The sequence below is a fragment of the Lissotriton vulgaris genome, chromosome 9 (assembly GCF_964263255.1).
Source record: "Lissotriton vulgaris chromosome 9, aLisVul1.2, whole genome shotgun sequence".
Lineage (NCBI taxonomy): Eukaryota > Metazoa > Chordata > Amphibia > Caudata > Salamandridae > Lissotriton > Lissotriton vulgaris.
This window is the reverse complement of record NC_141697.1, coordinates 692718424-692742840: the sequence shown is the minus strand read 5'-3', so window position 1 is coordinate 692742840 and position 24417 is coordinate 692718424. Positions and strand designations below refer to the sequence as shown.

Below are 24417 nucleotides of genomic sequence, written 5' to 3'. Positions count from 1 at the left end.
TCTTCTTTCTGGTTGGATTACTGATGCCAAAAAACTTGCATCCAAAACAATTGTGTTGCTGGCTGTTTGCAGATGACCTGTACAAACAATACATCACTTGGTTGGGGAGAATCAAATAGGTTCAACCCTGTGATATGTGTGTTTGGTATGTTGGTCACAACAGAATAGCTTAGTTTGTGCTGGTGTTTGCCAGTACTCAACACCGGCACTTATTTTGTATCACCAGCACATATTTATGACAATGCACCATATGATGACGCTGTCAGTCTATTTTATTTAGTTCAAAGTATTTTATTACATTTTGCAGACAGAGGTAGACAATGGTAAACAAAATAAATACACAGTAGGCGAGGATGAATACGACAAAGGGAGCTGTCAGTCTGTTTTAAAAAAAAGCACAGACAAAGTGTTTGCCAATTCAATGTACAGTTTCAAAACTAAAAATACCAAAGTGCTCAGGTCATTCTTGCAGCTTTGGTGACCAGGTGTATTTCAAAATGTACCCCAGACGTCGGATAACACTATGTTACTTGGCGCTTATTATTGTTCACCTGGAGAGAACAACAGTCAACTTCCAGTTAAGCATCCGCTCTTATTTAGTTGGGTATGCTAAATGCGTCTCATCCCACAACAAATCTTTCTATAGATAAAGGAAATTCCCGACAGGTTTCAACCAGACATTCACACAGAGGAAAATACGATGTCTGCTCCACACTGCAGGAGCCGCCCCGGCGAGTCTGCTCGTAAGGATCGAGCCACGCATTTTCCTAGAAGATAGTAAGTTCCGGCTCGATTGGAGCTTTTTTGCTAACAAATGTACCAGGGACTGGTTAATATTAATAATCAGTACTGCTAAAAGGCTGAGTGAAGAACTCCTAAAGGAGATTCCCGATCTAGAAGAAAGCATAGCACGAGACACCACTTTGGTTGCCACAAAGGAGCATTTGCAAAGGATCCAGGACGATCTCACCGATTACAAGAATTATATGGTGAACCAAAAGATCAAAGGGCTGATTTGTAATTTAGAAAGGTATTCACATGAGTGGGCTTTCCCCTAGGTAGAAGAAGAATATTATCAAACAGTTCCTGACCAACATAGCGTAGGATCCCGCCAAAGAGGGAGGGGCGGAAGACAACATACTAGACGCACCCCGAATAATTGGACCTTTGAGAACACCTCGAGTGAGGAAGAGGAAGAACCCCAGCAAAACAACAGGGTCAGGTTCAACCAGCAGGATCGCCAAAACGAAGATCTAGGTGCCCTTCTACGTTCTTTTTTAGGGCGAGGTCAGAGGACCAACAACAACAGAGGTGGGGGAGCTCCAGGAAGAGGCAGAGGGAGAGGCAACCAACTACCCCTATGGCAAACCCACTCCCCCGTGGTGACCCGCAGTCGGGGACGAATGTTGAACTAAGGGACAGCATGGTGGTTAACCTGTCTAACCATGTATTAACAACCAATGAGGAGAAAGTCCTAAACAAAGGTCTGGGTTTCGTCCCTACCCCCAAACATGACCCTTTTAAATGTTGGATAGAATTCCACGAAACAGTCCGAAAGATAAAATTGAAGAAATTTTTTGCCAATAAATATCAAGAAAATGATAGGTTCCTGGGCACGAATCTAAAGAGACCTTCGGTATTCTGCCCCCCACTCTTCATCGGTTGGCCCAGAGGTGACAGTTTTCGAGGAAAGGGTGTTGCAGGACATCGAATCTTTTGAGAAATCCGAGGAAACTCGTAAATATTCCAATATGACAAAAAATGATTAGGATGCCATCAAGGGATTGGAAGAAAACTCGCTGTTGACTATTAAGTCAGCAGATAAAGGTGGGGCGGTGGCTGTGCTTAACACGCACAATTACGACTCGGAGGTGCAGCGCTTACTCAGTGTACGCACTAACTATCGTCCCCTCAGTCGAGATCCAGCTGAGGATCTCCTTAAAATTATTTGTGAAATGGTCAGCAGGGCCAGGGCAAACAAATGGATCTCTGCTAAAGAGGCGGCGTTTCTGGTGAATGACACCCCCAGGACCCCTGCCTTTTACCCCCAGGACCCCTGCCTTTTATATACTGCCGAAAATTCACAAGCCTGCCCGTCCACCAACCGGCAGGCCAATAATTTCGGGGATCCAGTCGGTCCTCGAACCCCTTTCCCAATATGCAGATTTTTTTCTCCGTGAATCGGTGGTTAATCAAAATTTTTTTTAAAGGACACCACTGAAGTCCTTAACATCCTGGAGAATGTCTCTTTTGATCCAGTGAATGAGTTTTTAGTCACGATTGACATTGAATCTTTGTACACGTGCATTCCCCAGGACGCGACGCTGGTGGCAGCAGCGCGCGCCCTGGGTGAATTAGAATGGTTCTATGACACATCCCAATCTTTTGTGATGGAATGTGTGGAGCTGGCCCTTACTAGAAACTATTTCAGTTACAAGGATCAGTTATAACTACAGACCTCCGGTACTTCAATGGGGGCCACTATGGCCCCCAGTTTGGCCTGCATATATGTAGGCCAATTTGAGGAACACATCCTCTATCCTTCCACCAACCCCTTCCATAGGAATTTACGCCTCTGGAAGACATATATTGACGACGTGCTCTGCATTTGGTCTGGCACTGAGGATACCCTTTCTGAGTTCCTCGGTTGGCTCAACCTACAGGTCCAGAGCCTTAATTTCACCTAGACATACAGTCACAATACTGCGACTTATCTAGATCTTGTCATTAAAGCCAGGGATGATGGTCTCAGTACACATGTCCACCAAAAACTAACTGATAGGAACTCTTTGCTGTCGTACAATTCATACCATCCCCCTGCCCTCCGGGATAATCTCCCGGTGGGCCAGTTCCTCAGGTATAGAAGGAACTGTTCTCTTCCAGGGGATCCTCATCAATAGTCATAAGCACTGAATATTCCCGCCCATGTGCGGGACCCTGGAAACCATATAAAATATATATGTAAAAACACATATATCTCGCTCCCCATATATGTACATACATATATTATTTTTCTCACACCAATGCAGCTCCGAAACTGATGGCGCTAAGCACAATACAAAGCTCTTAAAGAAATTCTGAGAATCGCACAATTTACGCAAATGCCAGAGGGACACGGAAAACCATATACTACAAAAGCGGAATGCGAAATACTAGCAGGTAAGTAACTAGTTTCAAAGGCTTTAGGATCGCTAGGACTGGACTACTGAACCTTCAGATTACGAGCAGGAGGCCTAGGGAGATCGGGTGCAGAGTGTGCACTCTCACGCGGGATGCGGGACAAAGTCTATGGATGCTAGATTTCGTAAAGTTAGTGTTATCGGACGAATACGACTAGGTAGAGCTGAAACGAAAACGGATCTGGACACTTAGATAGTTAAGCTATGCTGGAGCACCGAAATGCTCAGGTTACCTAGCCCAGGGGCTGCGGCTGCATAGGTCTGAAGAGACGTCGGGAATCCTCGTTGCAGTCTATGGAGCCTGAAAGAAGAAGTTGCTGGCAGGCGACCAGTAATGAAGTTCGATGTGACCCAAGCCTGGATCGGTGAAGATGGATACCTGTAAGCAGAGGGGACCAAGTTCTGAATCACTAGCCTGTGATTAGATGGGCACCAGGATGGCACCGGACCGAGTCACCTCAACCAGGTGAGTGGGCGACGCTGGGCTCTGCAGTCTCTCGGACCAGGAGGCGTTGTCGGCGACCAGGATGGAGGTGCGATCTGTCCCACGATGGTATCTGCTGTCGACATCGCTGGACCCAGGATTGGGGCAACAACTCTTGGCAAATGCAAGCCCACGCGGTGGACTCAAAATGGCGTCTGGAGTGGACCAGGAGGGCCCGGGGTCCTCCTCTGTTGGAGGGGAGCAAGGGCCAGTCTGGAGCAACCAGACCAGCGAGGAAAGTGTCGTTGTTCGTCGTCAAGAGGGCTACAAGCCAGCAGGCAAGTGGCCGGACAACGCGGTGAGCAGCAAAGAGCAGAAGGGTCCCACGCAGATCTCGTGGATGCTGGGGGGCTGGACTTCGGTGCTGGAGCTGCTCAGGGTTAGGGCTTCTCAAACCCCAAAGCATTCGCTCGAGGATCCCTCGGCAGTCGTGCTGGATAAGCGTAGTGCAGTTCTGAAGATGGCCGGTCCCTCGAGGTCTCGTCACACCCACGGACCTCAGCTGGGCTGATGATGTAGGTAGAGGTCAGAGGTGCCAGGGAAGCCGGGTCTCGCCGTGCTGGTCGGTTGGATTCCGGAGGAAGGACGTGCAGCAAACCGCAGTGTTCTTAGTTGGTGCCCGCAGATGCAGGGTGACTACTCCTTAGTCACAAGGGAGAAATCTTGAGAAGAAGTCTTGAGTTCCTTTCGTAGAAAGTAGTTTCAGGATTCTAAGATGATCTAATTTGGAAGGGTCCCCGCTCCCACCTTTATACTAAAGAAAGGGGCTGGTACGGGACTAGGTCCTGCCCATGGGTGGGACCAGGAAGGGGGGTGGTTACACCCTTCTCCCATGCCGGACTTTCCCCAGCTCAGGGGCTGGTGTGCCCCTGGAACTGGTTCAAACTGGCAGATGCACAGTGAGCACCGGGGTGCCACTTGCAGTCACCTTCCTATTCAGCCCTGCCTACCTAGGATACACAAAACCCTGTCTGGGATGGTGCTAGCACCGCCCCTGACAGGAAACCCTTTGTCCAAGCTCCCCTCGCTGGAAGGACTCCCAGCTGCAGGGGGTCAGACTTGTGTCTGTGGTGGCAGCATCCATTTTGTGATGCTGAGGCTCGAGTTAACTTTAACCGGGGTTCACAGTTACATACATGTCGTGTCCCTCTAGAAGGGTGGAATGCTAACCCCGTCGCCAGAATTGGCGAGGGGTTAGTATTCCAATTTGTATGACACCTTACTCGACATGTTTTGATAAAGCGATACCAAAGATAGCAAATAACCGCGAGGATTATAATGCACTTAAGAGTATATGGTACGCGTTATCATAGAACAGCTATTAGAACTTGGTTCCGCAAGCTGCAGACGGGCTCAGCTCATGCCAGAGCACCATCTCACATAATGCCACGCACTCTGCCTTCAGGATTGTTAAGGCCTGCCATAGGAGTGACTGATAGGAATACATGTGTCTATTTTAGGGTTAGATATAGGTATACTATATCTACAGCAAAGGGTGAGTACACCACTTTGCCCCAGCTGTCGTGCAGCCAGTTGTGTCAGATTTAGATGGCCAGCCAGGGGGTGGCATAATACATGCTGCAGCCCCTGGTAGGCCCTGGGTACACCTATGCCCTGAGTTACAGGGTCTGATAAGGTGGCCCAGTACCAATTGGAAAATGCACCTAAGGTACACGTGTCAATTTAGTGAGAGAACAGCAAGGCTGTGGGTCTGATTAGCAGGCCCACAGCCAGAGAAGTCGTAAACCAGTGAAGCAAAAAGCAAAAATCTGGGGTGATCATAGGATTGCGGACCCTACTCTCCTACATGACCCCCCCCCAAAACTTTGGGACAATAAACTAACCTTGACCAGGTGAGTCTTCTTGCTCTAAGTGGAAATACCTGGAGAGCCCATCTGCGTTGCCATGATCAGTGCCAGGTCTATGCTCCACTGTAAAATCCATCCCCTGTAGGGAAATGGACCACCTAAGCAGTTTGGGGTTTTCTCCTACACTCATCAATAGTCATAAGTACTGAATATTCCCGCCCATGTGCGGGACCCCGGAAACCATATAAAAATATATATGTAAAAACACATATATCTCGCTCCCCATATATGTACATACATATATTATTTTTCTCACACCAATGCAGCTCCAAAACCGAGGCTAAAACAATGTAAACACATGTACATGTACTGCAATTAGTAAGGAAACAAAAAACACATTAGGTCAAATTTCCCTTGAACTTTGTGTTTTAATGAGTAAAACCACTCATAAATCCTGAAAATTTCTTATAAATAGACATTGTTAGCTCTCAGGCTGCATTGTAAAACAATAGCATAGAAAATGATAAATTTTCAACAAAAACTGGCACCGTGCCTTTAAGGCAGCCCTGACCCCAGGCTTCCCATCATGCCTCAGGGTTGACAGTTAGGTCAGTTGTTCTTTCCGGCTCCTTCAGTCAGGACCCTGGTGAAACAGCTCCCTTTCTTTTTGACTTTCTGTCAAAAAATATTCTTGTTAATCTACAATTTTTGCTTTCACTCAACGTCTTTTAGACCTAGGGTGCTACTACTACCTTTTTTAGGCTTAAAAAAAGGTGTTTTTTCTGTCAAAAAGCCTTCCCTCTTTGACAAATACCCTTCATGTGGAAGGAAGATGGCCAAGACTGACACTCATTCAGTCTGTATCCTGTGCCTACCAGACTCTCATTCTTCGAAAACCTGTGAACACTGCCAGGTTTTAACATCCAGAACTCTCAAAGACCAAGAGAGAATTCGAGTTTATGGACTTTCTGAGAGAGAAAGATCTCCCAAGAAGCAGAAAAGTCGGAGGGCGCGGTTGACGTCGAAAGAAGCCCCGACTTGTTCACCTGCGGCGTCGGGATCGGCGTCGAAGAAGCAGTCGACGGCGACGAAGAAGACGTTTTCAGCGTCGACATCCAAGGTACCTCCTCTACAGACAGCGTCGAGGGGTAGGTCGCCGTCGAAGCAGAAGAGCTCGACGGCGAGCCAACCGACGTCGAAGCAGCATCGTTATGCTGTGACGTCGAGGCATTCTCCGTCGACGCCTGGCCACCGGCGTTCGGCGTCGAGACAACCTCCGTCGACGACTAGTCGTGGTGGTTCGGCGTCGAGGGAGCCTCTGCTGACACATCGTCGATCGACATTGAAGCATTCCACGTCGACGCCCTGTCAATGGCGTTCGACGTCGAGGCAGCCTCCGTCGCATTCAGACAAGCACCATTCGACGTCGAGGCACCTTCCGTCGCCGCCAGAGCACCGGCGGTCGGCGTCGAAGCAGCCTCCGTCGTCATCGAGCAGGCATCCTTCAACGGCGAGACGCTCTATGTCGAAGGACAGTCATCGACACTCGAGGTCGGCGTCAAGGAGATCACGGTCGATGTCGAGAGAGCGTCTATCTGCTCGGCGCTCGGCGTCGAAACAGCCACCGTCGACGGATCAGCGGAGATCCAGGGAGCGGGGCGACTCACAGCCAGTGAACATCTCTCCTACAAGATCACAGGAGAGGTCGCCTTTGAGGCAGGTGGTGCATGAGATGGAGAGTGAACCATTGGACCAGTCTCAAGTCCTAAGGTCTCAACTGGGTTCCCCAGGATCAGCATCGGCTGCGGAGGTGGAGCAATCACCATTACAGGATCCTCCCGCCAAGAGAAGGAGGGTCTCAGAAGAGAGAGGTCAGTCGAGGTCTTCCTCTAGACAGTCTCTAATGAGCCTGTCCTCATCCTCCTCGGCATCTCGAAGTGGCAGATCCTTGGATGGGGAAAACAGCTATTCGGAAAGGGAGAGGTCAAAGTCCCCTGCAAGGTTGCAGCAGGATCAAGCGGATCAGCCTCCTCCAAGTTCACGTTCGCCAGTGAAGGCTCCTCCTGTTCGTCTTTCCCCAAGGTGGTAAAGACCTCTTCACAACTGGGCCAAGGACAAGGAGACGGCGGATCGGTTGAGGGCGTATCGAGATCAAACCTCCCGCCACAAAGAACGGTCTCGTTCTAGAGAGCATTCAAGGAAAAGAAGATCTAGTCACAGGGAGCGATCTCGTTCTAGAACGCGCTCAAGTAGGAGAAGATCTAGGTCCAGGCGGACTCATAGCTCTTCAAGTTCATCGAGAACCCGATCTTACAGGAATTACTCTCCGACCCTAACAAACAGTCCACGCTTGAGAATATCACCAAATGAGGATATTTTCTCGTTCCAAGACATCTTGGGCAAGAGAGCCCAGAAGCTAGGAGTGCCTATGACAGCTCCACAGATCAAGACAACGGTCATCTTCGAAACCCTGCAGCACAGAACGGCACCCAAACCTTTATGCCGTTGGTCCCGGGTATCATGGATCCGGTGAATGAAGTCTTCATGACTCCGGCGACGGTGAAGTCAGTCCCAGCGAGGATTCCCAAGAAATATCGCCCTCCTGAAGTGGATCCTCTGTTCCTCAAGTCCGATCCACCGCCAGATTCAGTTATCATTGCGGCGGCTAAAAAATCCAATGCAGTGGCCTCCTCATCCACGGTACCACCGGATAAGGACAGCAAGTTACAAGACTCATGGGGGAGAAGAGTATGTAACACCTCAGCTTCTTTCCTCAAGGTCTCCAATGTGGAAGCTCTGCTGGACAGATATGATAGATCTATGAGACTTGCTTCAGAGGTTTTCTGCAAAACTTCCTCAGGAAGATAGAAAGAACTTCGAGGAGATTCTGATGGAGGGCAGTCAAGTCTCCAATCAGATTATAGGGGCAGCGGCAGATGGAGCAACGCTGTCTGCGCATGGTTATGCGCATGGAATCACAGTGAGGAGATCCTCGTGGTTGCGCCTAACAGCATTGAAACCCGAGGCTCAAGCCAGAATACTAAATCTTCCTTTTTCAGGCACATCTCTCTTTGGGGCGAGTGCTGATGAGGAGATGCAACGGATGAAAACGGAGTTAGACACCCTTAAAGCCGTGGGGCTTGAAAAGAAAAAGGAATTCCGGAAGAAGGTCCGTTCTGACAACAAGGGCTCTTCGAAGCAGCGGGTTCAAACCCCTCACTGGCAGAAGGGCCAGAACCAGCAAGGCCAACAAAATTCGCAATATAAAGGCAAGCGCAATTCCACAGGAAACGGAAATCAGCGCCAAGGCAACAGCTTCAATAAGCCTCAGCAGAAGCAATGAGTCTTCACTTCCCCCAGCCTTGTTGTCCACTCCAGTGGGGGGAAGCATTGCACGTTACAGGACAGAGTGGCAGGCCATTACAAAAGACCAATGGGTGTTGTCTACGCTGCAGAATGGGTACTGTCTTCGTTTCCATCGTCTACCTCCACCCATTCCTCCGATGGCAACGTCAAGCCACCAGTAGTAGCGACACTCCTCGAAAAATCAGCCATCGAGAGGGTGCCGGGTGCTCAAAGGGGGAAAGGAGTATATTCGAGGTATTTTCTGGTCAGAAAAAAGGGCCAAAAGGCGGAATACAGGCCCATTCTGGACTTGAGAACTCTCAATCTACATGTCAGAAAAGAAAAGTTTCGCATGTTGGCGCTTCACCAAATATATCCACATCTCAGGAAGGGGGATTGGATGTGTTTGATGGACCTTCAAGATGCGTACTTTCATGTCCCGATACGGCCCGATCACAGGAGATTCCTTCGATTCCGGGTGGGGACCTCCCACTACCAGTTCAAAGTCCTGCCGTTTGGGTTGAAGTCGGCCCCCAGGGTGTTCACGAAGTGTGCCGTTGTGGTGGCGGCAGCTCTATGCCTCAGGGGGGTCTTCGTATACCCATACTTAGACGATTGGCTGTTGACAGGTCCAACTCCAGACAACGTAAGGAATCAATTCCAGACATGCATAGTGTGAGAAGTTGGCCCGATATGCAGTGCTCACTATTCTAGTGATCACTATGCATCGGTCCAAACGACCCTTATGGTGATTGGTTGTAAGTCAACCTTAGACCAGCTATCCTAGTAGCGTGGATACGAGCAGTCTTCGGGCTAAAGTCTAGAGGGCGTGTTAAGCCAGCTGTTATACCATCATATACCCCTTGAACACCAAGTGAAAGGACACCACACAAGTGTTATGAAAATAAACAGTGTATTTATTAGATTCACAACAGCCCTGTACTCTTTATGAGGACAGGGTACTAAGCACACAACAAAACTCTTAGGAAAATACTTCAAGTGCACAATCTATACAAGTGCCCGAGGGCACGGAAAGTTAGTGGTCTCGGGCGAACCTGATAAGGTAAGTCGGAAGCGGTAAGGACTCGGGACCCTTAGATACTGAGGCTATGCGGGCACCGAAATGCCGAAGTTACCTAGCCCGGGGGCTGCGGCTGCACAAGTCTTTACAGACGTCGGGAGTCCTCGCTGACGAACCAGGAGCCGGAAGGAAGGAGTTGCTGGCCGGCGACCAGTGGAGATAGTTCGTAGAGATCCAAGCCTGGATCAGAGATGGATGACACCTGAAAGCAGAGGGGACCAAGTTCGTACTACTAGCCAGTAGTCAGAGGGTACCAGGAGGGCACCGGATGATCGTCACCTCGACTAGGTGAGTGGGCGACGCTAGGCTCTGCAGTCTCACGGACCAGGAGGCGTTGTCGGCGACCAGGATGGAGGTGCGAGCTGTCCCACGAAGGTTGATGCTGTCGGCGTCGCTGGGCCCAGGGTTGGGGCAACAAGCCTTGGCAAATTCAGGGCCACGTGGTGGACCTAAAATGGCGTCTTGAGTGGACCAGGAGGGTCCGAGGTGCTCCTCTCTCGGAAGGGAGCAAAGGCCAGTCTGGAGCAACCAGACCAGCAGCGTTGGTTGTCGGACGTCGTCGAGAAGGCCACAAGCCAGCGGCTAGTAACCAGACAACGTGATGAGCAGCAAAAAGCAGAAGGGCCCCACGCAGATCGTGGAGATGCTGGGAGGCTGCACTTCGGTGCTGGAACTGCTCTGGGTCGGGGCTTCTCGGACCCCAGAGCACTCACCAGAGGATCCCTCGGTGGTCGTGCTGGTTTAAGAAATCTTGCAGGTTTTGAAGATGGCCGGTCCCTCGAGGTCTCGTCGCACCCACAGATCTCAGCTGAGCTGACTATGTGGGTAGAGGCCAGAGGTGCCAGGGAAGCCGGTTCTCGTCGAGCTGGGCAGTCGGATTCCTGAGGAAGGACGTGCAGCAAACCGCAGAGTTCTTAGATGGTGCCTGCGGATGCAGGGTGACTACTCCTTAGCCACAAGGGAGAAATCTTGAGAAGAAGTCGAGAGTTCCTTTCGTAGAAAGTATTCTTGATTCAAAGATGATCTAATTTGGAAGGGTCCCCGCTCCTGCCTTTATCCTAAAGAAAGGGGTGGGTACGCGACTAGGTCCTGCCCTAGGGGTGGGACCAGGAAGGGGGGTAGTTACACCCCTCTCCCATGCCGGACTTTCCCCAGGTCAGGGGCTGGTGTGCCCCTGGAACTGGTTCTAGCCGGCAGATGCGTAGTGAGCACCGGGGTGCCACTCCGCAGTCACCTTCCTGTAAAGCCCTGCCTACCCAGGATACACAAAACCCTGTCTGGGATGGTGCGAGCACCGCCCTGGACAGGAAACCCTTTGTCCAAGCTCTCCTCGCTGGAAGGACTCCCAGCATCAGGAGGTCGTACTCGTGTCTGTGGTGGCAGCGTCCATTTTGTGGAGCGGAGGCTTCAGTTAACTTTAACCGGGGTTCACAGTTGCGTACATGTCGTGTCCCTCTAGAAGGGTGGAATGCTAACCCTGTCGCCAGCATTGGTGAGGGGTCAGTATCCCGATTCGTATGACACCTTACTCGACATGTCTTGATAACGCGATACCGAAGTTACCAATATGGTACACGTTATCATGGAACAGCCATTGGGTCTTGGTTCCGCAAGCTGCAACCGGGCTCGGCTCGTGCCAGAGCCCAATTCACACGATTCCACGCACTCTGCCTTCAGGATTGTCAAGGCCTGCCATAGGAGTGGCTGATAGGATTTCGGGTGTCCATTTGAGGGTTAGATATAGGTATACTATATCTAAAGCAAAGGGCGAGTACGCCCCGTTGCCCCAGCTGTCGCGCAGCCAGTTGTGTCAGATTTAGATGGCCATCCAGGGGTGGCATAATACATGCTTCAGCCCTTGGTAGGCCCTGGGTACACCAATGCCCTGAGTTACAGGGTCTTACAAGGTGGCCCAGTTCCAATTGGGTAATGCACCTAAGGTACACATCAATTTAGCGAGAGAACAGCTAGGCTGTGGGTCTGATTGGCAGGCCCACAGCCCGAGAAAGTCGTAAACCAGCGAAACAAAAGCAAAAAATCTGGGTGATCATAGGATTGCAGACCCTACTCTCCTACACATAGAACTCTGTCAGTGTCTAGGCCTGCATGTCAACTACAGCAAGTCTGTCTCCCAACCCACTCAGAAGATTCACTTCCTAGGAGCTCTGTTAGACTCCGAGGTAGGAAAAGTGTTTCCTTCGGAGGAGAGACAGTTTTGGATAACGCTCAAGTGCCAGCATGTTCTTCGCATACACAAAAAGGTTATGGGTCCTAACCACTGACCAGCCTGGACCTCAACAATTGAAGAAACAGAACACAAATGGCTTGCCAGGAAACTTTTGTATCCTAATTGTAACCCGCACAGCCCAAAAGTACTGCGTGGCCCGGCTATTTATTTAGCAAAACATTTATTTGATTTTATAATCACATTTCAAAATTCATGAAAACATGTAGCCCAAAAAGGAAACACTGTCACAAAACAGCCAAGTCAAATACAAAAACAAACAAATGTGTGCACAATAGGTCCAAACAATACGCAAACATGAATATTAAATCATGAAACAATTACATGACACCAAAATATAATTTAGAATACGTTACATACATTTCAAATGAATTGAGATCAAAAGAAACATTCAACATATAAGCAAAAGGCCAGTCCTATAAACTGAACTACCAGTGGACAGGCCGAATTAAGGATGGAACACAACTGCCTGCCTGTCTCACACGACCTGTGAGTAAGTATTCAGTCTGGTTGCACGCAAGGGCCCACACAAGTGGAATTCATTTAATCCCTAGCTGCACCCCTCTCTCTTATCACAGGCTGGGGGTCAACGCGTTTCGAACCAGGATAATTGACGGTTCTCCTCAGGACGGGGACTGGATACAATCTTCACTGCACCACTTTCAGGAGTAGAAGGAAACTGTAGAACAGGAAAGTAATTCTGGTTCAAGTAGTGTAGGTGTCCAACAGAAGAGCGTCCGCGAAGCGGTGCGCCGTGGGGACGTAACCAAGTTCACATTCCTTATGTCAGCTGCACGCTATACATAGGTGGAGCCGGCTGGAAAGGCAATCAATCACAGAGTCTTGTGCAAGTTTAGTTGGCGGCGGGAGAGTTTCTACAGCACGGAGCCGTTGTGCGCAAGGGATTCAATCCTAGCAGCGGCCAGACGCGTTCAGTTCAGACGCCTGGGCGGTGTTGCGTGAAGCCGTCCCTCCGGCACGCAAGGATGCTGGGCAAAACATTTCTGGATCCAGTCTGACGCCTGGGGATAATTCTACTTTAAGGAATCTGCGGCAAGAATAGTCTCTACCAGATACATTGTTACTGAAGGTAAGTAACTCGTACTTCAGTGCCAGGAATTACTGTGGCAGTGTTTTCATTTTAAGACCAAAACAACTTTTGCTTTTTCTAATGTTTGTTATAATAGTGAGGGCCCGGCAGCTCCCACTCCAATAAGGTTTTAGAAAAACCATGCCAGAACAAGTCACGCATTGACAAACCAAAAGGCTGCTCAACAATTTCAGACCTATTGGCTTTACCATTGTTTGTTTATTTTTTATGTTTCCCATAACCTTATTCAAACTGGTTACACTGATTGTCCATTATAAATATTTTTGGGAAATACTTGCATACATAAACTCATGTTACTAAATGAGGCTGCAAAGAAATGGTACCTGGCATTTAACAGTAGTTTAGCTAAATGTCTTTGCATTTTGTTTTGAAAATTTTATTTTGAAAGCAAAGAATCCTCAATCTTGGTTTCAAGATTCTGCAAATATTTGCATCTATTCAGAAAGCATTCTGGGAGCATTATACATTGCCTCATATTGCTAAACATGGTACCCTGGCACAAGCGGTGGAGCATCTTGCTTGACTTATCCCCCCATTGATAGACCCTACTGTGTGTCGCCAGTCAGACCTGACGAGCCTCGTCCATTAGAGCTGCTGCATACTGCTGCTGAGCCAATTGTCTTCTAGCCGGGCCTCCATCCGCCTCCCGCCCCCTACGCTCCAGCGCTTCAATGTCTGCCTCCTGACACACCAGGTCCTTCCACCGCTCCCTCCGCGCAGCCACACACCAGGAGAAGTCCAACCCCGCAAAGTGGGTTTCAATGCCTCCCAAAGCACCGCCGGAGAGCCAACCGTTCCTACATTAGCAACCAAATAGTTAACTATTTCCTTGGCCAAATGTTCCCTATATTCCTCTTTCTGCAGGTGCCACCCCGACATACGCCATCTAAGTCGCTGCCTTCCCGGGCCAATCCGGACCGTGAGAGCAACGGGCGAGTGATCCGACAAGGCTCTGGGCATAATGCTCGCTGACACCACCCTGTGCACAGCCCCCTGGGGACAAATATGTAATCTAGCCTCGAGAAGGAGTCATGTGTTGTGAAAAAGTAAGTATATTCCCTGCGAGGGCCATGTTGGTGTCTCCATACATCCGTCCTGTCTAACCCCGTAATTATAGAGTGCAGTTTGGTTGGGGATCCTCCTACCCCAACCGCATCCCCGCACTTCCATCTATCCTGACCCCGTTCCATCACATCATTCCAATCTCCACCTACGACAGAGAATGTATCCGACATGTCCCCCCACAGTGTTATAAGTCGTTCCACTAAGGACCACTGCAATGATGGTGGGGCGTATACGCTTCCCAGAGTCAAGACCTCTCCCCCACTTCTGCCCTGTATAAAGACATACCTCCCCTGCGTGTCTGACTAGAGTCTCTCGTGTTCATATGGGACCCTGCGGTGGATCAATATCGCTACACTCCGCGAGCCTCGTATGAAACCTGAATGAAACACCTGAAGATATCCATAACGCTGTAGGCATAGGGCTTTAGAACCCAGTAGGTGCATTTCCTGAAGCAGGAGCACGTCAGCCCTAGCTCTCTTGGCATACTGAAGAATTGCCCCTCGCTTCACCTTGTCCAGTGCCCCTGGAACATTCCAACTAATTACACACAGGGAATCAGGGGTTACCCGCCTCGCAGCCTCCGTACCAGACATAATAAAAGACTTACACTCTCGTGGCCTAGGCCTTAGATCGCTTTTCACTTCCTGAGGCGGAAATATGGGAAGATTAGAGGACGCATTTTAGAATTGTGTTTTATAAATTTAGTATTTTATCTCTGCGATTTCGACAGCCACTATTGCAGAGTCTGCTTGCTTCCCCACTGCATCTGGCCCCCCGCAGCCGATTAGGTGCTGCCGCGGGGTCACACTCCATCTTAGCGGCCATCTTGGGGGTAGCATACGGGTTGCGGTGCTGTAGCCTGGCCCCTCCCGCCCTCACCTGCTCATAAAAACGCGCTTGAGACATCGCGCTTAGCTTAGATCGCTTTTCACTTCCTGAGGCGGAAAGCCTGGAAGGTTAGTGGACACATTTTAGAATTGTGTTTTTTATAAATGTTGTATTTTACCTCTGTGATTTCGCTAGCCTTTATTGCAGAGTCTGCTTGCTTCCCCACTGCATCTGGCTTCCCCGCAGCCGATTCGGTGCTGCCACAGGGTTACACTCCATCTTAGCCGCCATCTTGGGGGTAGCATTCGGGTTGCGGTGCACTAGCCTGGCCCCTCCCGCCCTCACCTGCTTGATATGGCCATCTAGCTCGGCCGCGCCGACGGTGCGCCAAAGGCAAGCCCGTCTGCGCCCTTTCCACGGCAAGGGCCAGAGATGCTGCCCGTTCTAACATATCTGGCAAGATTACAAACAGCAGGCGGGAACTGACGTCCCTCAGACCAACTGGGTGCTCTCACTCTCAGCTACTCTCAGCTAAATTCCTAATTAAGAACCACTCATGCAAAGCCTGTGGCTTTTACATGGGACAACCCCCATGCTAGGCAGGCACAAGTTCTCCTTGAACCCGAAGTGTCACTTACCCTCTCCGCCGGCTTAATAAATTGTCGGTCTCTGGTTAAACACTCCTTCGACATCTCCCAGTCTCTTAGTGACAATGACTGGGACTTATTATTTTAAACCGAAACCTGGCTAGGCGAGGAAACCAATCCAGCTCTGACCTTGGCCATTCCTGCTGGCTATAGCATACTATGTGCCAACCGTCAGAATGGTAAAATCGGAGGTGGTATCGCCATTATATATAAATCAAAGTGGACAATTTCTACATCCCACTATGAGCCAATTGACTCTATTGAGGCTCTCCCTTTCTGCATTAAATTTTCCCCATCTATTTCTTGTTCTGTCCTTTTGGTATATCGTCCTCCTAAATCTAGCCCTTCGCATTTACCGACCCTCCCGGATTTTATCCTCCAAGCGAGTATGCGGTATGCCAATTTTACTCTACTAGGAGACCTGAATCTCCATGCGGATGACGCTACTTGTCCTCTTAGTACTAATTTTGTGTCTACGCTGGGAAGCTGTGGTTTAAACCAACTTGTTACTCTTCCCACCCACAAAGCCGGCCATATGCTGGACCTTATCTGTTCGAATCTCCCGGATATCTCGGTAAAGGCACCAAGACCAGTTATATGGTCTGATCATTATCTTGTTCCATTTGTTATCCAAATGTGGCACCACGATAGACCTATTGTTCAGGCTAAAGAATTTGGCAGAAACTGGAGTAAGTTCTCCCTAGAACTCTTGCTTGACCATCTCGCTACTCCCAATCCCTCATGTGCCCCCGATCTAGACTAGCGCATCTCTCACTTTAATAATTGGGTGACTACAGCCATTCATCTAGTGGCCCCCCCTCCGGCCCATTAAGACCTACAGATCCACCACTGCGGCTCCCTGGTATTCAGTTGACCTACGACAAAAAAAGCCTGCGTGCAAATCCCTAGAACGCTGCTGGAGATTGACTTTCTTGATAGAAAGTAAACTGAAATACCGGTCGGCCCTTAAAGAGTATCGTAAATTGATCATAACCCACAAAAGAAGTTACCTATCTGAAAGAATTAATAAAGCTCACAATTCTTCTAGAGAAATATTTAACACGGTCAAATCCTTTACGGACCCGCAGGCTCTCAATCGCCTACCGCCAGTATCTCAATCCCTCTGTACCCTGCTCTCTGAGTTCTTCGAAGAGAAAATCGCTCTCATTTACTACTCCTTCCCCACCGCTGACTGTCCGGTTATCCAGGAAGACCAGCTTGCCAATCCTGCCATGACACCTGTCTTTGCAGACTTCTTGGAAATTCCGGAAGACCTCTCCCTCCAGGAATTACAGACATGTAAATCTGGATCTCCCTTAGACCCATGGCCGGCTAAACAATATAAAATCCTAGCTGCTCTCGTTAACCCACATCTTAATCCCATTTGGAAGGCCTCCTTGAGTTCTGGCATTTACCCAGACGTATGGAAACATGCCCTTCTGGTTCCTATTTTGAAAAAGGTCAACACGGACCCAGATCTAATGGCCTGCTACATAACTCTCAACATGGATTCCGTCCTGGCTACAGCACCGACTCGTGCGGTGGTCACTGGACCAGGGATCGAGGGCGGTGTTGGCACCAACACCGCCCTCGATCCCCGGTCCAGTGACCACTGCACGAGTCGGCCATTTTGATCAAGGCTGACTCCGTGCTGTAGCCAGGACGGAATCCATGTTGAGAGTTATGTAGCAGGCCATTAGATTCAATAAAATTGGCCAGCTGTTTATGAGCAAGCCTTTTGAGAATGTTGGCCGGGGCAGGGAGAAGGGAAATAGGCCTGTAATTGGCCGGATTCTCTGGGTCCGCGCTGGCCTTTTTCAAAATAGGAACCAGAGTTCATACTCCTCCCTTCTCTCAGCAGGCCACTTAAGTGGGGTGTCCCGCAGGGCTCCTCACTGAGCCCGCTTCTTTGCAACCCAAAGACTCAGTCAGAAACCTAGGCGTTAGATGGGACAAGTGCTTATTTTTGTCAATCAAATCCAAACTGTCTCGACGGCCTGTTTTGGCAAAATGAGGATGATAAAAAAATCGTCAATTATTTGCCCAGCACTAGGAAAACAATAGTCCAAGCCCTCATTACGTCGCATTTATTTGGACTACGCTAATGGACTGTACCTCGGCATTACAGCGGGATTGTGCCACAGGCTTCAGATAGTCCAAAATGCCGCAGCCCGGCTAGTCCGTGGCATCTCACTAAGAGAGCACATCTCCCCATACTTGCGGAAATTACAAGTCAAGTCAAATAGGCTTTTTTTTCGATAAAAACATATCTTTAAAAGCAGTACATACAACAAGATAAAAGGCCCAAGCATATTAATACAATCATGGATTAGTGCAATACGTTTGGCATCAATAAATTAGCTAAGACGGTCTAAAATAATGACCAAAATTAAACAATTTCATTGAGCCTTTTTGACCTGATAACCCATGCCCGGCCTAAAAACTTTGCCAAGCCACAAACAAACAAGGGCGGGGTGTCGGTCTTCAAGATTCGCAAAGCCACAGTGTAATACCTAGTACCCAGCTCCTTACACAGTGGTTTTAACCACCTAGATCGTGGAGCTTTATAGGCAGGACACGCAAATAGAAGGTGGGGCACCGACTCAATCCTAAGTTCACAAAAAAGGCAAAATGGTGTGGTTTGGGCCGGGATTTTCCAACGAGCAGTCAATTCGCCCAATGGAAGTACTCCTATCCTGAATTTAAAATACAAAGCGCAATCTATAGGTTTTGAAATTATGTCAAGATAGGGTTCTTGGAGGGCCACATCCTTCACCATAATGAAATCGCTGGAGGATCTGCATTGATTAGGGTCAGTGTTTCTCCTGCCGGCTACCCAGTTCCCATAGACTCTCTTCAGGACAGACTCAGGGGGTGCCGTTCTAGTCTGCCAAGCCTCCCCAAGACCCAACTTCCTAAGCAGGGATTTGACATCCCTCAGCCACCTTATTTTTGACCAACCAGACATCGATAGAACCTCCTTCAGCCCTTCTGCATAACTGTCAAATTCGGGGACTCTCCATAAGCGGGCCCAGATTAGAAGGGGGCGTAACTTTGCCTGATCATTAATTGGGCGGCAACCTATATCCAAAAGCAGAGGTAGAATGGGGGTGCTCTGTGGGAGAGCCATCAGGTCCTTCAGAAATATGTTCTCTGAACAGGATAACTGATCAACATTCAGGGATCCCCAAAGCTCAGCCCCATAAAGAGCCGCACTCACGCCTCTCGCCATATAAATGTCCAAAACAGGGGCAATGGGTTTAAAAGTGGATAACCGATGTTCTTTTAGGAGAGTCCCCACCACCCTTTTGTGACTCAATAGCATTTTTTGGAGATGGGAATTCCACCGCATTGTGTCGGATAAGCGAATGCCTAAGTAGTCGAACTCCTTGACCCTTTCCAAGGGCACCAGATCTAGTACAGGCGCCCGTCCTAACTTTTTAAGGGTTTCAAGAACAGATATTTGGTCTTTTCTGAGTTAATTTGTAACCCCCTGTTCTCACAGAAATATTGGAAACTGTCAAGGAGACCCTGTAAACCCATCGGGGATTTTGAGATCAGGAGGGTTTCATCGGCGAATAGTAAGGTGGGTATTCTCCTGCCCGCCAGGGATGGTGAGTCAGATGGATTTTTCAGGAGATGCTCCACCACTCCGTTCACGTACAATGAGAACAGAGTGGGGGCAAGGACACACCGAGGGCATACCCAGATCAGACAATACCTTCCAGAGGCAACCACGGGGGACTAGGTCAAAAGCAGTTCGCAAATTAATAAAAGCAAGATACAAACTGCCTTTGCCTAGTACAACCACCTTCCAATATAGGAGCAGCAATCTAAAGGTCTGCTCAATAGTCCCGGTGCCTGACCTAAACCCTGCTTGGAAGTCGGAAAGTATTTTATTTTCATCTGCCCACTGTAGCACTCTCCCAGGGACCACCTTTCCTGCCACCTTCTGCGAGAAATCAATTAAGCTTATGAGACGATAATTTGCTGGGTCGTCCCGATCCCCCCTTTTGAAGATCGGAACGACCTCAGCTCCCATCCAGGAGTCAGGGAGGGGGCGCCGTGATAAGTTGCATTAAGCTACCAAGAAATAAGTTTCCCCCATTCGATCGAATTGAGGCGTAGCAAGTCCCCTGGTAACCCATCAGGGCCTGCTGCTTTGTTGGGGACTAGGGATTTGATCACATTCTCCACTTCCATATCTGTAAAGGCTAAATCCTCACCCAACCCAGGGGAGCCCAAAGGAGGAAAGTCGAACGGCCCCAACCTATCTTCCTGGGTGGAAGTATAAAGGAGGGAGAAGTCGTTAAACCATATCACCTCAGATATATTGCATGTTATCAGGGAGTCAACCGGCCTGTTCCGGTTCCTAACTAAGTCCCAAAAAACCCAAGAGTCCCTTCCTTTACTAGCCTCTTTCAGATCAAACCAAAACTGGTTGACCCACTCTTTCTTGTCTTAGCTGATAACGTGCCTGTACTCTTTCCTGGCAGCACGAATCAGCTCGCCTCCCTTGCTTTTGACTGCACCAATTAGGTCCCTTTCCGCCCTCCGACAATTCTTAGAATACCACCCCGGATCACCCATGGGTCGCCTATGCTCACTAGCTGAAGTGCCCCGTCTATTTGTTAGAAATAACTCACCCAGGGCTTTAGTAGTGTCGCAAAAAGGGAAGATACCTCATAGTGGTCCAAGCTGGTGGTATCCAGCCTGCTCGAAGCCCTAGCCATGATCGATCCTATTTCCAGAACCTTCCCCTCATTCAGGGCCACCTTCTGCCATTTCAAACGCCTCCCACAGTTCGAAGGACAAACTTCGCCAGTTGTTCGCAGTACCGACGATTCCTGGGGGCCTTTGCAAGCCGACCACAAGGGGGTCAAGGACAAGGAGAGAGGGTTATGATCACTGTCCGTAGTTTGAAGGACTGTCACATCCCTCAAATTAGCCCAGAGCTTGAAGTCCAGTAGGATGTAGTCTATTCTAGATGAATGGTCAACCCTATTATATGTATGGGCTCCACCTGGGTCCGAAGATGTTCTTCTATTCACCGCCCTCCGGCCAAATTCCAGTGATAGGGCATTAAGCTGCATAGCCCGTTGGGTCCACCTCTTAATAGGCGCTATAGATAAAGGGGGGATGCCCCTCTCGGCGTCCTCATCTGAGGTACCCAAAATGTCATCTGCCGCAAAGGGCTCAAAAGTACAGTTAAAGTCCCCGGCGAGCATGACATACATACCAGAACTGCACTGACTAAGTTCATCCTCGAGCCCCAGTAGGGTTTGGGAAGGCGAGCCCCCTTTGGTGCCTCTAACATAAATGTTAAAAATCTCCAGAGTCCGCCCTCTGGGTGACCCTCTAAGAGATACTCTTAGCAAGTCCGGAGACTTGGATCCTCTAAGCCTGATCTGATAACCCAGAGCAATACTGACCCAGATGAGCAGACCGCCTGAGGAGGAGGCGATAGCTGGAACAAAGTAAGTAGTGTAACCAACTTTATGGCATGGCTCCAGACACCAGGTCTCTTGGAAAATGCATATCCCAAAAGACTCTATAAAGATGTTCCAGTCTGGGAGATCTAAATTTCTGGAGAGGCCCGCTGTATTCCAACTAACAATCCTCAAGTCGCTATTAGATAAAACTCACCCAGCATGGGGATGCAATGAGGGCATACTAGGCCCAAGGCGGGGATCCATAAGTAGGCCCTCCGTTACCACCGGTGCGCAATGATTGTCAGGAAGGGAGCAACCAGGAGTAACCCCATGCGGAACACCAGGGGAAGGAGGAGTGAAGAGTTCAGGAGAGTGGAAGGACCCTTGTGTATTCACAAACATAGTCATATTACCACTCCCAGGTGGAAGGGCCACACCAGGTCGCGTCATGGCAGGTTGGTAGTCGTCAAGTCAGCACCCCCACCCCGGCCAGTAGGGGCTTAGGCCTTTGTTCTGTCTAAACAATCTTGGGGGAGGGAAGTCGTGATGGAAATGGCCATTGTCCATTCCCCTCCCCCCCCCAAATTGGAGGGCTGGCAGGCCATGAGTTTGCTAGATGGGGAATAAAGTAGCTCAGGTCGCGAATACTAATACCTGAACTACCTTCACTGGAATATTGATTGCAGATAAACCTGGCTACCCTGGGGTCTTTAAAGTTAACCAGAATGAAATCTCCCCTTAGATCCTTAGGTCTAGAACCGATCCAGCTAACCCGTCTCACATGGAGAACCCGACCATCCAATGAACTTGGGAGAGGTCTATTTTCCCTAAGCCAAAACATAGTTTTGTTTTTAAGTTCATTGTACGATTTGTGTTTACCCAACTGGAGCTTAGGGACCCCAGTAAGTATGGCCATAAAAGGCTGGCAGTCGGGGCGTAGGTTAACATGGGAAATGTTAGGTGCTCCCGTATCTTCCACTAACTGCGATTTAGTTTTGTGGGCAAGGGGTTCCACTAACTGCGATTTAGAGGCGGTAATTGAGTTACCAGTCTTATCCCCTTTACCTCCCAAACTGTTGTTAGAACTTAGGCATTGGGCAGGACGGCTATTGTCAGGACCTATAGGCCCTTTGGCCAATTTTGAGGAGTTGTTACAGCTCGTTGGGGCTTTAGGTTGAACAGAAGCACCCATATCAGCAGACCCTGTATTCACATATTCCTCATGTTTGCCCATTGTGGACGAGGTGGATGCATTCACCTCAGTAGCCCTGGACGCATCCTTCTCTGATGTAATAGTAGGGGCGTTAACATCTATAGGTGGTACCTGGTGAGAAGTGTCCCCCCCAAACCCATCCTCCTGGATTTTGGAAAGGAGTTTAATTAAAGATTTGAGGGAGAAAAAGTTGTCAAGAGTGGCCTGCTCAAATCTATCCAGCTGCTCCGACAACCCCATCACTCTCTCAAGAACCGGGAGAATCAGGGATTTCATAAGATTTGAGGGAGAAAAAGTTGTCAAGAGTGGCCTGCTCAAATCTATCCAGCCGCTCCGACAACCCCTACACTCTCTCAAGAACCGGGAGAATCAGGGATTTCATTATTTGCTCAATCTTAGTCCTGGTGGAAACCTCAAGTTGGGTACCTGCAGTAGGATTAGATTGAGAATCAGCATTCGTCTGCTCACATGAGGTACAAGACAACTGCCTCTCGGATACCCTTTAAGGCCCGACGAAATCTGTCTAGCCCCCTTCCCCAGCCCCTTAAATTTCGCACACCCCCTAATACAGTATCTTCTCGACTTCTTAGGGGGTTTTAGTTGACTACCTTTATGAGGACTTCTGATACGATTTCTTTTAAAGGGCACTGCTCCAACTACTTTAACAGCTGTTGCCACTGAGTGGGGAGAGGAACCCTCTTGGGAAACAGAGCTACACAAGGGAACAGAAGACACTGGGGGGCTCAGCAGGCAATACTTCAGGCACAGAGGCTACGCGCCCGCACGGCTCTATAATAGAGGGCCTATCTATGCTAGCCCTTATAGCATTTACTCGTGAGCAGTCTGGGCCAGAGGTGTCAGTATCCAAAGGTACAGGGATATGCACTGGGGAGGAAACTAAAGCAAATGCTCTAGGGATGAACGTTTGTGAGCAAGGGGTTCACGAGAAAGACGACGTTCGGTAATGGCAATCTCTTTCTCAAGAACAGAGAAAGCACAAGTAATAAATTGGTCCATAGTGCCAGTTATACTGCCCCCCCCTTCATTCTTTTACCGGACCGTGTTGTCAATGGCATATGGAATCCCACTGTTAGAGGGAAGCTGGCCAGATACTGGTCCTACAAGTAACAGAGAAGGAGTAATGGTAAAGGTTCCAGAACCTGAATTTTAGCCAAACCTTAGGAGGGTGGCCCAGCCCAGCCCCGTTCGGCCCCAGACGGCCACAGACGGCCTGCCCTTTGCCCGGGCTTAGCCCAGTGCGCTCCCGCGTCGCGGGGGGCGGAATGAGTTATGAAGAGCACACGGTGAGCAATGGGCGGGGCTGAGCGGCGAACGCAGACCAGGTGTTAGAGGTCAGGCAGGGACTCCAGGTAGTTTGAGTCCCTGCAGCGTTCAATGCAGCCCGCTCACAGCCCTTCTCACCTCGCAGCACAACAACAGCCCCACGAAGATCAGCACTTCCCCAAACCGACGAAGCGGCACCCGCGCAGCGGGTGCGGCAAGGCGTAGGCTCAGTCCTCCTCAGTCCACCACCACAGAGTCACAGGCAAAAGGGCTCCTCCTCGGACAGCACGACAGCACAAAGGTCAGTTTCCCAAGAAGAGGGGAGCGCGGGACAATTTTGACTGTGCGGTGACTAATGCGCGGGGCTGGTTGGCGAACGCGGACCAGGTGTTGGAGGTCAGGCAGGGACTCCTGGTAGTTTGAGTCCCTGCAGCGTTCAATGCAGCCCGCTCACAGCCCTTCTCACCCCGCAGCACAACAACAGCCCCATGAAGATCAGCACTTCCCCAAAGCGACGTAGCGGCACCTGCGCAGCGGGTACGGCAAGGCGTAGGCTCAGTCCTCCTCAGTCCACCACCACGGAGTCACAGGCAACAGGGCTCCTCCTCGGACAGCACGACAGCACAAAGGTCAGCGGAAATTACATTGGCTGCCCGTCCACAAGAGAATTGAGTTTAAAGCCATGACCCTGGCTT

The 24417-nt window shown here is 49.6% G+C and overlaps 1 protein-coding gene across 1 annotated transcript in view; it reads left to right on the top strand.

Moving 5' to 3' along the window:
- Positions 1-24417, top strand: part of MEIOSIN (meiosis initiator) — a 2303138-nt gene that overhangs the window by 886231 nt on the left and 1392490 nt on the right. The window lies entirely within an intron of this gene.